The sequence below is a fragment of the Chiloscyllium plagiosum genome, chromosome 16 (genome assembly GCF_004010195.1).
Source record: "Chiloscyllium plagiosum isolate BGI_BamShark_2017 chromosome 16, ASM401019v2, whole genome shotgun sequence".
NCBI lineage: Eukaryota > Metazoa > Chordata > Chondrichthyes > Orectolobiformes > Hemiscylliidae > Chiloscyllium > Chiloscyllium plagiosum.
Genome location: NC_057725.1, coordinates 25,866,744 through 25,881,611, shown reverse-complemented (window position 1 = coordinate 25,881,611; position 14,868 = coordinate 25,866,744). Strand labels below are relative to the sequence as shown.

At 39.3% G+C, this 14,868-nt stretch overlaps 1 protein-coding gene across 8 annotated transcripts in view; it reads right to left on the bottom strand.

The window, feature by feature from the left end:
- The window catches only part of LOC122557708 (homeodomain-interacting protein kinase 3-like), a 260,774-nt gene that overhangs the window by 204,402 nt on the left and 41,504 nt on the right, over positions 1-14,868 (bottom strand). Inside the window, exon 1 of one of the 8 annotated variants that reach the window (XM_043705601.1) lies at positions 12,652-12,672. The exons of the other annotated variants lie outside the window; for them this stretch is intronic. The gene's annotated coding sequence lies outside the window, so the exon portion shown is untranslated. Of the gene's footprint in view, positions 1-12,651; positions 12,673-14,868 lie in introns of those variants that run through there. 8 annotated transcript variants of the gene reach the window in all.

The following is a 14,868-nucleotide window of genomic DNA, read 5'->3' as shown; positions in this document are numbered from 1 at the left end:
TTAATTTTCATTAGCTGTAATGTTCTATATAATGAAGAGAGGCAAGAAGAAGTTGGACTTCTAGATAAGCTCATGCTCAATATTCTAGGAAACTAAACAATGACAGCATCAATTTTCACAGTGATATTTTACAGGAAGAGCTGTAAGCAGAGACAGGGAAATATTGCATGCGAGATACTGTGTCTACATAAGTGAGGGATTTCTTTCTGACAGCCTGCAGGATCTCTGCAAATAACATAACACATTCCAGCCCCAAAGCTCCCCAATTCAAGGATTGCAAGCTCAATGTTACAAACTCAAATTCCAAACTGACTGCAAACTAAAAAGTTATTACAACAGTGGCACAAAATCTGCCTTTCACGTTGTTTTCAGGATGTGTTAGTTCCAGGACTGTGAGCCTTGACTCAGATGTAACACTCTTCCCTGAATTGAGAAGGTTGTAGGCTCAAGATCCAGCCCAGACATTGAGCATGTACTGTTCTTGCAACTGGTCTGGAGAGGCAATTGATGGTATGTTACAATTCACCAAAGTCATCTACCTTGCTGTGGCAACACACACTTTTATGCATATTGTAATTATAGATTAATTAGGGGAGAGGTTACAACATTCTTTCCATCATATGACTGACTGAGAATCTCACGTGCTCTTACCACCAGCATTGACATGTCCAGTCTGTTCTGATATAACATGATAGTTCTGCTCGCGTGTGATCCCGCGTTATAAGAAAATCGCGTAATTGCAGCACCATTTTAAGCCATGGGACCAGAACTGCATTATAGCCAATACATGTAAGGAAAGTTCACTTTCTGCAAATCATGGTCTAAACTCTTCAATCGTGTTACAGCCAATTCGCGTTGAAGAAACGTGCGTTCCATCAGAGCCGACTGTAGTGAAAAGATTTTCACACTGACAATCCACCTACTTGGTGTATTATGAATACACTTTCCTTGGCAATCAAATCCTGAGGTGGGCAGGGTGTTACCACAGTACCACTATACCTCATAGAGAGTCTGGACCTCCAGGCAATGACACAATCAATGTTCAGTGATTGCACTTCAAAAGTACTTTTTTGGCTCAAAAGTATTTTGAGACATCCAGTGGTAAGGAATGGTGCTTTACAATAAATCTCTTCCATTGTTTCCTTTTCCAGAACAACACAAAAAAAGGATTTTAACAGGCTGACACTCCAGCACAATGGTAAGCAATGATTTGGGGTTGGGAGGAGGGAGAAATGGAGTTCTTCAAATGTCTACCCTCACAAATAAAACTAAAATATCAAGGATACATGCAGAGACCATTCAGAAGCATGCTGCACAATGCTTAGTCTTAGGCAACATTGGCAAAAGTAGAGTTTCTGGGCAACCATCTCAATGCTGGTGGTATGGCTTGATAGTGCACAAATTGGCTACAAAATCTACCTGCAAATCAAAGGAGTTCATCAGCTGTAAAGCATCCTGGAAAATGCTGAGGGTGTAGAAGATTCTATACAAAATGCAAGTTTTTCTTTCATTTTGGCCATGAAGGTGTCCAATATGAGTAATTTTTAAGTTAGCAGTAGCCCTTAAACAAACCTGCCTCATCTGCTCAGGACAATTGCTGGGAAGATCTGGTTAAAATAACATAATGACTGAATAAATCTAAAAGCAATCGCACAGCTGTCATTCAAACATAAAAGGGAGTGATAGAGCCAAGGTAGGAAAACCTAAAAATCTCTATTTCTTCCCCAACATGCACACACAAAACAATACTTGAGTAAGTTCTTCAAAACAATGTAGCCACATTTATAATAGTGACTATATTGCAGTAATCCTTCAGTAACTAATGACTCAAGGATGTCCTGAGACCATAATCAGGAATTTTTGAAGTTCAAAATTTCAATCAATGCTACCTTTAAACTCTGGCTCACTGGCCATCATCATCCCTTGCTTCCCATCAAGCAATTCAGCTCCAATGAGTGCTTTCTAGACAGTCCGTCTAAGGTCTGTATTTAGCTATAAGGGTTTTACTGGGAGTGGAGGAAATGAAAGATGCATTACATGTTTTCCATGATATCCATAAGTCAATTTTAGTGGCAGTGGGGTTAGTGAAACTATGATTGCACAAATGCACATAGGTTCATAAATAAACAACGCTGAATGATGGGGATCCTTATCTGGCAGGATTTAGAGCTGGTCTGAAAATAGAGAAGCATGAAACTGAATCTTAAATGGTTGGCGCCGTTACCTCAACTGAGAACTACTACTTAATAATACTGAATTATTAGACGTTCTCATTCAGATTAGCAACCACAGGAGTTGGATTCAAGACATCCAAAATGGAATATACATCAGGGTAGGAAGGGCAAGGAAAAAAAGCTCATTAAATAATCTGAATAATAATAATAATAATAATATGTCCGAGTTCAGCCCCATCTTTTTTATCTAAGCTAAGGCGTTAGTCTTTTCTGTCATGAATCTCCAGTCAAAAGGTACTTGGATTGATGTATAATCTTTTCAAGTAAGGGTAGTATTTAGACTATAAATCTTATAGAAAAGTTATTGCATAGAAAAAGGCCATTTGCCCAGCTATGAAGTTTATGATGATCCCAGTTATCACCAAACTGTACTCACATATCTGAGGCATTGTTACATGGATACCCTCATCATTACAGCACACACAACGCACACAGTACCAAAATTAGCTGTTCGCAAAGAACATTCTTCACCCCCTCCTTTCCTCCAGCCCAAAACTTTACAATCCCATTCTTGATGTCATCAGAGTAAGAAATAGTCCACATTCTTTATTTAGCTAGATATTCCAAACTTAAAAACTGCCATCAAATTATATGTGTCTCCAAAATAAGATCACTAATTTTTAGAACAAACAATCTTGTGGTTCTTCAAGTGTTTGGTGCAATCATGAAGAATGTGAAGTTGGTTTTTCTCTAAAATTACTTCAAGTCAAAACAGCTCTAGGTTGCTGACTTCAATAGAACATTATTTTCCTTTTCTCTTTAACTTCTCTCAGCCAAAATTCTAACTCTTAAACTTGTTCTATAATTATGATTTTGAACAGCACAGTAAACTTTACATTAATCTTTCCTACAGTTATGATTCACTGTTGGTGACTTCAACACTTCAAAGCATTAAGCAACAGCCCACGGGCCAAGATCCATTTTTCCAGATCATAAAATGCAGGCAGTTCAGCTCTAAGACCTCAGTCTTGGCTCAGTTAAATTGTACACTTTTGCCTCTGAATCAGAAGGCTGTGAATCTAAGACTCACTCCAGAGAAATGAGTACTAAATCACTTTCAGTGCCCCAGTGCAGTACTAAAGGATTGTTGCACCATCAGAGATGCCACCTTTCAGGTAAAACATTGACAAGAAGCCCATCCTGCCTTCTCGAGTGCCAACTAAAACTGTTAAGGCATTATGTCAAAACAGAGGAGGGGACATCTTTTCAATGTCTGACCAATAGTTATTCCTCAACCAACATCACTATATAAAAAATTGAACCCTGTTTCCGAATCAAAGGCAGCAATTACAATTTAACAATATTTCAGTGGCCATAAAGTATTTAGTTACATACTTATTTGTGTAAGGCATGGTATAAATGCAACTGTTTCCTGTCTTTCTTTTCCACTTGTGCTAACTTGCCAGTTCAATATGTTGAAATTCTACAGATCTGGAGATTTGGGAAAGGGCCTTAGTGCTGAGGCCTCATGATAAACAAGTGCCAAATTAAAACACCAAGATCTTTGCTTATTTATAGTAATATTATATATTTATAATATAGAGAAACTGATTAGGACAGGTAACCAAGAACAAGTCGCGTCTATTTTATTCACCAGCAGAATGTGGAAAGATCAATATGGCGCCAGCTTGTAAAGTAACACCAGTTTCCCTTCCCCCTCCATTTCCAATACTTCACACCCTTGCCATCTTCTTGCTATATTCAAAGCTCAGCCTGAACTTATGTAGCTCTTTCCTACCCTGCTAACGAGATCCTTCTGTCTCACAATTGTGGTGTGGTGGTCTATTTTTGGATTTATTTCTTCAACTTCATGTCTCAGCTGTGTGAAAAGTTAACTGTGGATTCAGGAACATAAACTCCTGCTCAGCAAATAATCAGGGTTGATTGTTGCACAGTTCTGGTGAAGTGAAAAGGCATGGCATCTTGCCAAGTTGTAAGTATCAGCTGTGTGCCCACATGTGTTCGTCACTCCACGGCCCAATTCTCCAGGGCTTGAATATCTGCAACCTTCCAGCACTGTCAGATGTACAGCCATTCAGAAGTCAGAATCACCTGTGCTAACAGAAGTGGGAGAAAAAATCTCCCACACATCAGGACAAACAAGCATAATTCAATAAAAGACTTGGAGAAATGAGCCAATGTAGGAAGTTCTACTTTATAATTATACTTGGCTTTTCACTACCTCTAAACAAGACAAGCTACAACCTGTAAGAGGCACGTGTCAGGCTTATGGGGAGTCAGAAGCCACAATTATGTACAACTTAATAGTCCAAAGGCCTGAATTACCCAACAGATGCCTGTCGCTGTTCTGTATGCCATGTTTTTTTGGAGGAAATTTGTCAAAACAGCATCAGAAATACATTCCAATCTGTCAAGCAGAATTTCTAGGGAACGTAAATTCAAACTGCTTTTGCCGAGTTTTACAGAACTCTTCGGTTGGTCAGACATGATTCATCCAGTTGCTATTCTGCTATTATTTACCTGTGCGTACTGTTTATCTGATTGGTATACCATGAGATATAGGAACAGGAAAGTCTGCATCAACCACAATGCTTAACTAAAACTAAAATTATACTCACATAACAAGCTTACAATATTTTTACATAATCATCCAGGTTAACTGTGCCCTACTGTGCATCAATTTGGCAAGTGCATGAATTGTGACAGCTCATAGAGTCAAAGAGTCATGGAGATGTACAGCATGAAAACAGATTCTTCGGTCCAACTCGTCCAATGGTCCAACAGATATCCTAATGTAATCTGGTCCCATTTGCCAGCACTTGGCCGGTATCTCTCTAAACCCTTCCTAATCATATACCCATCCGCATGCCTTTTAAATGTTATAATTGTACCAGCCTCCACCACTTCCCCGGTAGATCATTCCATACAATACATGCACCACCTTCTGCGTGAATAAGTTGCCCTTTATGTCCCTTTTACATTTTTCCCCTCTCACCCTAAACATATGCCCTCTAATTTGGGATTTCCCCACCCCAGATCTTGTCTAGTCACCCTTTCCATGCCCCTCATGATTTTATAAACCTCTATGAGGTCACCCCTCAGCCTCTGACGCTCTAGGGAAAGCAGCCCCAGCCTATACAGCCTCTCCCTTTTGCTCAAATCCTTCAAACCTGACAATATTCTCTATGGTGAAAGAGAAGTAAATGCAAGCAACTTTGACACTGTGTCAGGGGAGGAGTTAGGAGCTCAGAAGCAAAATGAACTAAATAGCACATTTACACTTCCAGCTTGGTTGTGCCACGAAAGGGGAGGCGATGGCCTAGTGATATTATCACTAAACTGTTAATCGAGAGAGGTGAAAACAGGGACTGTAGATGCTGGAAACCAGAATCTAGATTAGAGTGGTGCTGGAAAAGTACTGGAGATCAGGCAGCATCCGAGGAGCAGGAAAATCAACGTTTCAGGCAAAAACCCTTCATCAGGATTAGAGGCACCCTGCCTGACCTGCTGTACTTTTCCAGCACCACTCTAATCTAGACTCTGTTAATCGAGAGAACCAGGTAACATTCTGGGGACCCGGGTTTGAATCCCACCATGGCAGACAATAGAGTTTGAATTCAATAAATATCTGGAATTAAGAATCTAATGATGACCATGAATTTATTGTCGATTGTCAGAAAAGCCCATCTGGTTCACTCATGTCCTTTAGGAAAGGAAACTGCCATCCTTACTTAGTCTGGCATCCATGTGATTCCAGACCCACAGCAATGTGATTGACTCTTAACTTCCTCCTGGCAATTAAGAATGGGCAATAAATGCTGCCTTGCCAGCAACGCCCTCACCTCATGAATGAATAAAGAGAAAAACAGTTAGGTTCTGCTTCAAGCTGACGTTAATCTTCTGTAACATAGATATGGAGTTGGCACCTAACCCAATTTCAAAAAATATTTAGTATAGAAGTAGGCCATTCAACAAGATAGGTTTGTGCTGGTATTTTTAATTCATACAAGCCTTCTCCCACCATGCTTCATTTCCTGAAGATGGAGATTCGGAATGATAAGCAGGAAGACAGCTACCTCCATGGAGCAATGAAATGTTTTAAGCTATGTTTCTGCAATAATGGTACAAAGTTTTAAGGAGTGTAGAAAGATTTCAAAGCGACCTGACGGGCAACGTTTTCACACAGAGGGTGGTTTGTATATGAAATGAGCTGCCAGAGGAAGTGGTATATGCATGTACAGTTACAACATTCAAAACACATTTGGACAAGTACATGAAAAGGAAAAGTTTAAAGCAAATGGACCAAATACAGGCAAATGGGGCTAGTTTAGCTTGGGAAACTTTGTTGGCATGGGTCTATTTCCATGCTCTATGACTCTATGACTGCATGACAACAGAGCAGTTACAACCACAATCAAAAATTGAACCCATACTCATATTAATAAAAGGGTCAAGTTTAACCAATACTGCATTTTAAAGCAGTCTACACACAAGAGATGATGAAGAGATAATGAAAACAAAAGTATGGAAAGAATTTCACCTACTATCTCCAACAGAAGCAAAAATAATGCTGTCAACCTACGAAGAGGGTATATATCCCAATATGGGGATCCTTTCCAGAACTCTCTTCAAACATACTGAGGCATTTGTTCTTAATCCAGATATATTTGGTAACTATTTAGTCCTAACTTCCTGAGAGGGACACATACATCTACAGCTACCAGGATGCTCTCAGTAAGGAAATAGTTTCTACTGTGGCCAATGTTCGCATCCACCATCTGCTAATATGTTCTCCATCCTCTGAGACTGCATCACACAACCAAGGATTGTTAAATTAATAATGAAGAAAAAGGCTTATGTGCATGGGGGAAGGGATTAATATCAGTGTCAATTTAAGCTTGAAGGAAAGTTGTAATCCTAACACTGCTCATCAGTACTCACTGACTGGTGGCTAAATTTAACACCTCTCTCCTACAATCTTAAATAAATAGTTACAACCATACAGCAAAATTGCATTTAATCTTTCAATAATTGTAGCTTTAGCACTGCACAAAACCTTTACAATGTTCTAAGCATATAGGGCTTTGAATAATCGCTTATTATTGTATCTGTGATAACCTAATAGAAAGAAATAGATATCTGGGAGTGATTGTGAGACAGTAATCCAAACCTAAGGGTTCACGTGACATCAAAGCTTTGGACAAATGGCTTTGAACAGGCACTCGAATACTGGTCTCCTTCGTGTGTCACAATGCTCCACTATACAAATGTGAACCAAAACTGACCTTGGAATAAATAATCCTGGAGCCATGGAACTCTTTAATTGGCATTCTTGTAATGCTGGTGGCAATCTATTTAGATTTTAGCTAAAATAAGATCAACTAGCTCATAGTTCTTATTTATCCGACAAGACTTTTGAAGTATTAATAAATTTGCATGTCACATATGTATATGTTTTCAACTAATAATTCACTTGCAATAACTCTGTCATTAAGATCACTGTTCAAAATCCTGGAATTCTGCTCTTAACAGAAGGTCTACCTACATGACATGGACAATAGTAGGCCAAGACTGCTCACCATCAACTTCTCAAGGACTATACTGGTTGGACAAGAAATGGTGACCCAGTCAGCAACACCCACATCCCAAGAATTAATTTTAAAAATTCATCTTTACAACCAAATTCTTTATCTAAACTGTATTCGCTTGCCAACAATAATAGCTAACCATCTGTTTTTGTTTGAGCATGCCTCTATGAAACAGCATGAGACATTTTTCAAAGCTGAAGACACTATGGGCTAGATTTTCCACACTTTCGTTTTTACACCACATTTCTGACAGGAGATTCTGATCAGGGCTTCTTTAGAAATATGGAGCCATATTTTGAGCACAGAGTCATATTCCCTTTTACAAGTCCAAGTCATTGAGTGTAATTAAGGTAGTGATAGATAGGTTCTTGATTAGTAAGGGGATCAAAGGTTATAAAGGGGAGGAGGCAGGAGAATGGGATTAAGAAACATATGATCATTGAATCCCTACAGTGTGAAAGCAGGCCATTCAATCTGTCGAGTCCAGACCGACCTTCCAAAGAGCATCCCACACCGACACCCCCCATCCCTAAAACCCTGCATTCCCCATGGCTAACCCACCCAGTCTGCACATCCCTGGACACTAGGGGCAATTTAGCACTGCCATTCCACCTAACCTGCACATCTTTGGACTGTGGGAAGAAACTGGAGCATCCAGAGGAAACACAAGCAGACACATGGGGAATAGGCAAACTCCACACAGACAATCGCCTAAAGCTGGAATCGAACCCATGTCCCTAGCACTCTGAGGCAACAGTGCAATCCACCATGCCACCATGCCGCCCTATCAGCCATGATTGAATGGCACAGCAGACTCAATGGGCTGAATGGATTAATTGTACTCCAATATATTATGGTCTCAGGAGTTAGATGGCACATTCTGAAATTTAAAGTCCAGCATTATAGACAGCCACTTTGACAGCTGCTGTTGACATTATGTCTAGGCAGTAGTCAGGGAGATCAGGTCTGTGGATGGTGGAGGATCAGATTCAGCAACAGGGGAATTAGTAATGTCAGACCTGGAGCCGGGGCATCAGGTCCAGTGGCTATGGAAGAGGTATGTGAAATCCGAAGCTAGAGAAGATGTTTGGGTTTAGCAATGGGGGAAGGGTACGTTGGATCCAGGGGTGGAGGACCGAGGAAAATATGTAGTTCAGATCAGAACCAGGGGATGGTGGGTCTGGGCTGCAGGAATGAAGCAGGGTTGATTCTGGAGCAAGGGAGATTTAGAGTGATGGCGGGTGTTAGGGATAGAGGGATATGTCAGGTCTCAGAGGGAAAGGCAGTGTCAATTCACAGTCTCGGGGAGTTATAGCTGAGTCAGGAGTCAGTTTAATATTTACTCAGAAGTTAGATAGGTACTTAATAGTCTAACCTTTCCTGAGTAACTATTTAATTAACTACCAAAATCCTTCAATTCTCCAATTTTAAAGGAATACTTTAAGAGCGCTCCAAGGGTAGGGGAATTGCCCAGCAGAATCTTCAATGTCCCAGGCAATTCCTTCATAGTCTGCTATGAACAGGATTCCACAGGATTCTCATCGGCAACTCTCACCTATGGTTGTGAAACAATGATCTGGCTAGCAGAAAATTCAGCAGACATAAATGCAGTTACTATAATTAGTCATTGGAATTTTGCCTCCTCACCCCGTCCACCCGAGACTTTTGTTATCTCCTCAACCTTGTCCATGAAGCCTAAAATGGAATAGAACAGAATAATTACAGAACAAGAAATGAAAACAGAAATAGCTGGAAAAGTTCACCAGGTCTAGCAACATCTGTGGACAGAAATCAGTGTTAACATTTTGGTTCCAGTAACCCTCCCTCAGAACTGATGGCAGCTAGGAAAACGTTGGTTTTTATGCAGAAGATAGGATGAGGGGAGGGGATAAGGAATAAACATTATGTTGAGATAGAGCCCAAACAGAGAAAGGGACAGTTGGACAAAGGAGTGGATAACAATCAGGTGTTGAATAGCTGTGTTAATGGGGACGGTTATGGCTAACAATGGGTTGTGTGTAAGACCAGACCATGTGAAGGCAAGGCCTGGCGTGTGGGGTTTGGGGGCAGGACATGGAAGTGCTCAAGCCCGAAAATTGTTGAGCTCGATATTGAGTCTAGAAGGCTGTAGAGTTCTCAAATGGAAAATCAATTCTGAAGAAAGGTCACTGGACTCGAAACATTAACTCTGATTTCTCTCCACAGATGCTGCCAAACCCGCTTAGCTTTTTCAGCAATTTCAGTTATTTCAGTTTTGTTTCTGATTTCCAGTATCTGCAGTTTTTCATTAAAGTACAGTGCAGTCATAAACAAAATGCCCCTGGAAACCTGCATACTTTTTTTAGAATTCATTCTTGAAATTTGGGCAGTGCCCATCCAAAATGCCCACAGGCAGTTAAGAGTCAATCACATTGCTGTGGGTCTGGAGCCACACGTATGCCAGATTAAATAAGGATGGTAGTTTCCTTCCCTAAAGAACATTAGTAAACCAGATGGGTTTTCTGGCAATGGTTTCATGGTTATCATTAGACCCTTAATGCCAGATGTTTTAAAAAGTGAGCTCAAATTCCACCATCTGTCAAGGCAGGATTACCTAGGTTTCTGGATTAGTAGTCTATTGATAAAACCACAGGCCCCTGTCTAACTGAACATTGAACTGATTCATAACAAGCTTGGACTGCAAAAATTCTAATTTCTGAGTACAGTGGTCAATACTGCTCTATTGTGAACATAATACTACGTTACATTAGTTCTCCATCCTGCATCTTTAGAAAGAGAAAGCCAAGATAAACTCCCTTCTGTTAGTGCATTGCAAATGTAACTGCCTTCAAATTCACTTGGCCATGTACTTGGAAGTCAGATTGCCTCCATCTCCAAACGTCATCTTAATGTTAGCACTTTAAAACCAGCAGCAGAATGAAGAGGGAACCATTCCTGAGCGAATGACTTAGCAACGTGGAGATGCAAGGATGTCTGGTATAATCAGCATTATGATGAGATACAAGCAACCCAGAACAAATATGTCAGTGCTGTTTTGTCAAGGACTTTCAAGGAAATCATGACCTTCTTTTGTTTCTCACACCCAGTACGAATACTGCCCTTCAGAAGATTCTTTCAGCACAATTAGAAGATCAGTGAAGCCTGCAACAAGAATTAGGTTCAGATACATATTACAGATCGCAATCACCTTTCCCATCAGCTGCACAACTCTGTGTGAGCTACAAAATCACTATGTACAGAAAGCATGCTGGAATCAATATATCAAGCACATTCCGCTCTCCATTAAAACTTCACCATTTCAAGCAGAGATGTTTGATGAAACTGAATCACTTTGCATTTCATATCAATAACTCAATTGATAGTGATGGCCATGCCTTTAGCTGCTGAGGCCCAAAATCTCTTAAATTCCTTCCTTAAACCTCTCCACATCTCTATAATTCCTTAAATATGCTGTATAATTCCTTAAAATTTACTTCTTTGACTAGACCTTTGGCCAGTAATATGTATTTGTGTGGCTCAGTGTCAAATTTTACTTAGCAACACTCCTGTAAAATGCATTGGATGTTTTATTGCATTAAATGCACTATGTGGGACCAAATAGTCATTGTATATTGATTAGTCATCAACATATCAAAACCTCTGTATTGCACAGAAAGGTTCCCAAAGACACAGCACTCTATGCAATGTTTTAATAACTCCCTTTAAAATCTAGTGTTAGTTACTTTTACCATAGTCATAAAATTTGTTAGGAGAAAGTGAGGAATGTGGTGCTAGAAAAACACAGCAGGCCAGGCAGCATCCAAGGAGCAGGAGAATCGACGTTTCGGGCATAAGCCCTAAATAAATTTGCTGTTTAAGTTAAATTGCTGTTGAGACTGCGTCGATAAGTATATTCAAGGCTAAGATTGGCAGATTTTTAATCAGTAAAGGAAAGTGAAGTTGACGATTTTTTTATTACTGCAGAAAAAACAGTTTATCCATGAAAATACTTTATCAACTTTTACAGGTACTAATGCCATTCTGTACAGTCTAAAGCAGGGCATAATCAGATCAATCATGATCTCATTGAATGGCAGAGCAGACAAGATGGATTGAAAAACCAGCCTGTTTCTCCTCTTACATCTTATGGTCTGAAATTTCTTTCAGTCTTAAACAAGGAAATTTTCTGCTAGGAGCAGTGGTAGTTAGTTAATTGAAGTGTTAGCTTAAACTAATTATTGAACAACAGAAGTGACTCGTCTAGTCAAAATCAAAATAAATATGTAGCCTGTAAAGTGAAGTCAGCACTGAATGGAAGGTTTGAGAGTTTGGCAAGTGTGGAAGCGCTGTGAAATTAGGGAAATAGGTGCATTTCTGCTCTTCCTAACCTTTCTGAATGCAGCACTTCAGTTACTGAGAGCCAGCGCACACTAAGCTTGAAAAAAAGTGAAAATCAAGAATGACATCATAGGGGTCTGCCAAGCTGATTAGCCAGTAAATGTTTACTATTAGGAACTGTATAAATACTATAGCCTGCTTTGGTCACCTGAGTGAGGGGACATGGATAATTCATTTTTAAAAAAGTTGAACACTGAATGTTAAAACTGAAAACAGTTAACTCTTTAATTAAGGAGTGTATAACTTTCAGTTGTAAATGGTTTGCGTATTTAAGAGATTTGGTAAAACTGTGGTAAATTAATTTTACATGATTATTAAATTAAGTTAATGGGGAGATAAATGATGTGTGTTTTAGCTGGGGAACCTCGGGTCTTTTGGAGGCAAAAGTGATCCTGGGTAAATACATCTGTCTGAAATATCTACAACTACAGGAACTCTAACTTAGGTCTGTTCAGCTTGCAATGCAACACATCAGAAAAGGGGAAAAATACCTGTTCACTTTGTTCCCGAAGGCAGGCATACATCTTAGGAAAAAGCAGTCCAATTCCATTTGTAGTGAAGGATAAGGAGCTGTAATGACTAGTGAGACAGTTAAGAGGTTGGAGAACACTGTCATGCTGGAGCCTTAATCCTCACAAATATCTAACAAGTTCAAAGTGATCACTTGTGAGCTTAAAAGAATTATCTTTAGCAAGGAGTTACAGGCTCACCGGGGTATCTTGGTTCAGCTTGCCTCTCAAGCAGGGGGAGTGCAAAAATTTGGTGTAATGTATACATGGTTCAAAAACTGGTGTGGGGAAAGTGGATTCCAACTCATAGGATGTTGACATCAGTATTGGGGAAAATGGAGGTCAAAATGTGAGGACAGTCAGTACCTGAACTGTGCTGTGGCCAGTATTCTAGCAAACCATGAACTGTAACTAGAGAAGTAGTGAGGCCTTTAAACTAAACAATGGGGGTGAAGGGTCAAGTTTGAGTAAATACAGCAAATCAAGGGGTAGATTTAAGGCAGGAGAACAGAATAAGAACATAGAAAATGATAGTCTGAGAATGGCAGGAAAGGGTAGAGACAATAAACTTAAGAATATGCTAACAGTCAAGACTAGATGTTCCAAAACTAACAAACAAACAACAATAAAGACTCTGTATCTGAATGTATGTTATACTCAAAACAAAGTAAATGATTCGATGTGCACATTGCAGTAAATAAATATGATCTGATAACGATTATGGAGGCATGGCTGTACAATTACAAAGAAACGGGTATTGGATATTTAAGGGGATATAATATTCACGAAGAATAGGAAGCTAAGTAAAACTGGAACAGTAGTACTCCTAACCTAAGATAGTATTAGTGCAATGAGTACAGTTCATTTCGACTTAGGCAATCAGGACGTAGAATTAATTTGGACAAAGATGAGGAATAGGAAGGTAAATAAATCACTAGTGGAAATACTTTAGAAGCCCTCAAAAAGTAACCACAATTTCTGACGAAGTATATAAAAAGAAATATTGCTTTCAAAATTAAAACAAGGGTAACTATTGGCTTGAACGCAGAGTGAGCTGAAGTGAACAGGAATGTTGGGAGAACAGATCAATAGAGACAAAGTAGCAGACACTTAAGGGAATATTTCAGAATAAATATAATCCTGCTATAAAGAAAAATTCGAGGGGAAGGCATCACTATTTGTGATTAACTAAAGAAGTTAAGGGAAGTATCAGACTTAAGGGAAAAGCATACAGTTGCACACAAATGTGTGGCTGGTCAGATGACTGGACAGAATAGAAAGAATGGAAGAAAATGACTGAAAGATTTTTCAAGAGAAATAAATTATACTAAGACAGGAAGCTAGCTAAAAATGAAAAAAAAAATTCCAAGAGTTTCTACAGGGATTCAAGTGAGTTTTGGAAGACTGAAAATGGGGAGTCAATAATAAATAATAGAGATAAAACATAGAACACTATAGCACAGCAACAGGTCCTTGACCATAATGTCTGCGCTAATCATAATACTATTCTAAACTAATTCCATCTGCCTGCACATGATCTGTATTATCCTGCACATTCATCCTTTTCAGACTATAATAGTGCATAAAATTAAGAGACATTTACTTCTGTTTAGAGGATACAGTAAACATACCAGTAATAGCTGTAAATCAGGAGCTGGAAGGGATCTAGGAACTTAATGAAATTAAAATCACTGGGAAAGTGGTATTAAACAAACTGACAGAGCTGTAGATTAATAAGTCTCCAGGTCCTGATGGTTTTCACAATAAGACCTAAAGGAGAACATAGAAGATGTTAATTTTCCAAAATTCATGATTCTGAAAAGGTTCCACCAGATTGTAAAGTAGTAAATTTAATTCCTCTATTTAAGAAGGGAGGCAGAAAACAAGAGACTACAAGTCAATTAGCTTGACTTTGATCCTGGGCAATGTATTAAAAATGACCATTTAAGGCTGTTATAGCTGGACACTTAGAAAAGCTCCCGATAATTCAGGAAGTGTTTTGTGAAAGGGAAATCATGTTTGGCCTACTGGCACTGTGAGTCTACTTTCAGCAAATGGACTGTAGCAGTTCAAAAAGGCAGCTCACTAGTACCTTCTCAAGTCCAATTCAGGAGGGCAGTAAATGCTGGCCTAGCCAGCAACATCCACATCCCAAGAATGAATAAAAGGAAATAATTAATTGTAATTCCTTCAAAGGAA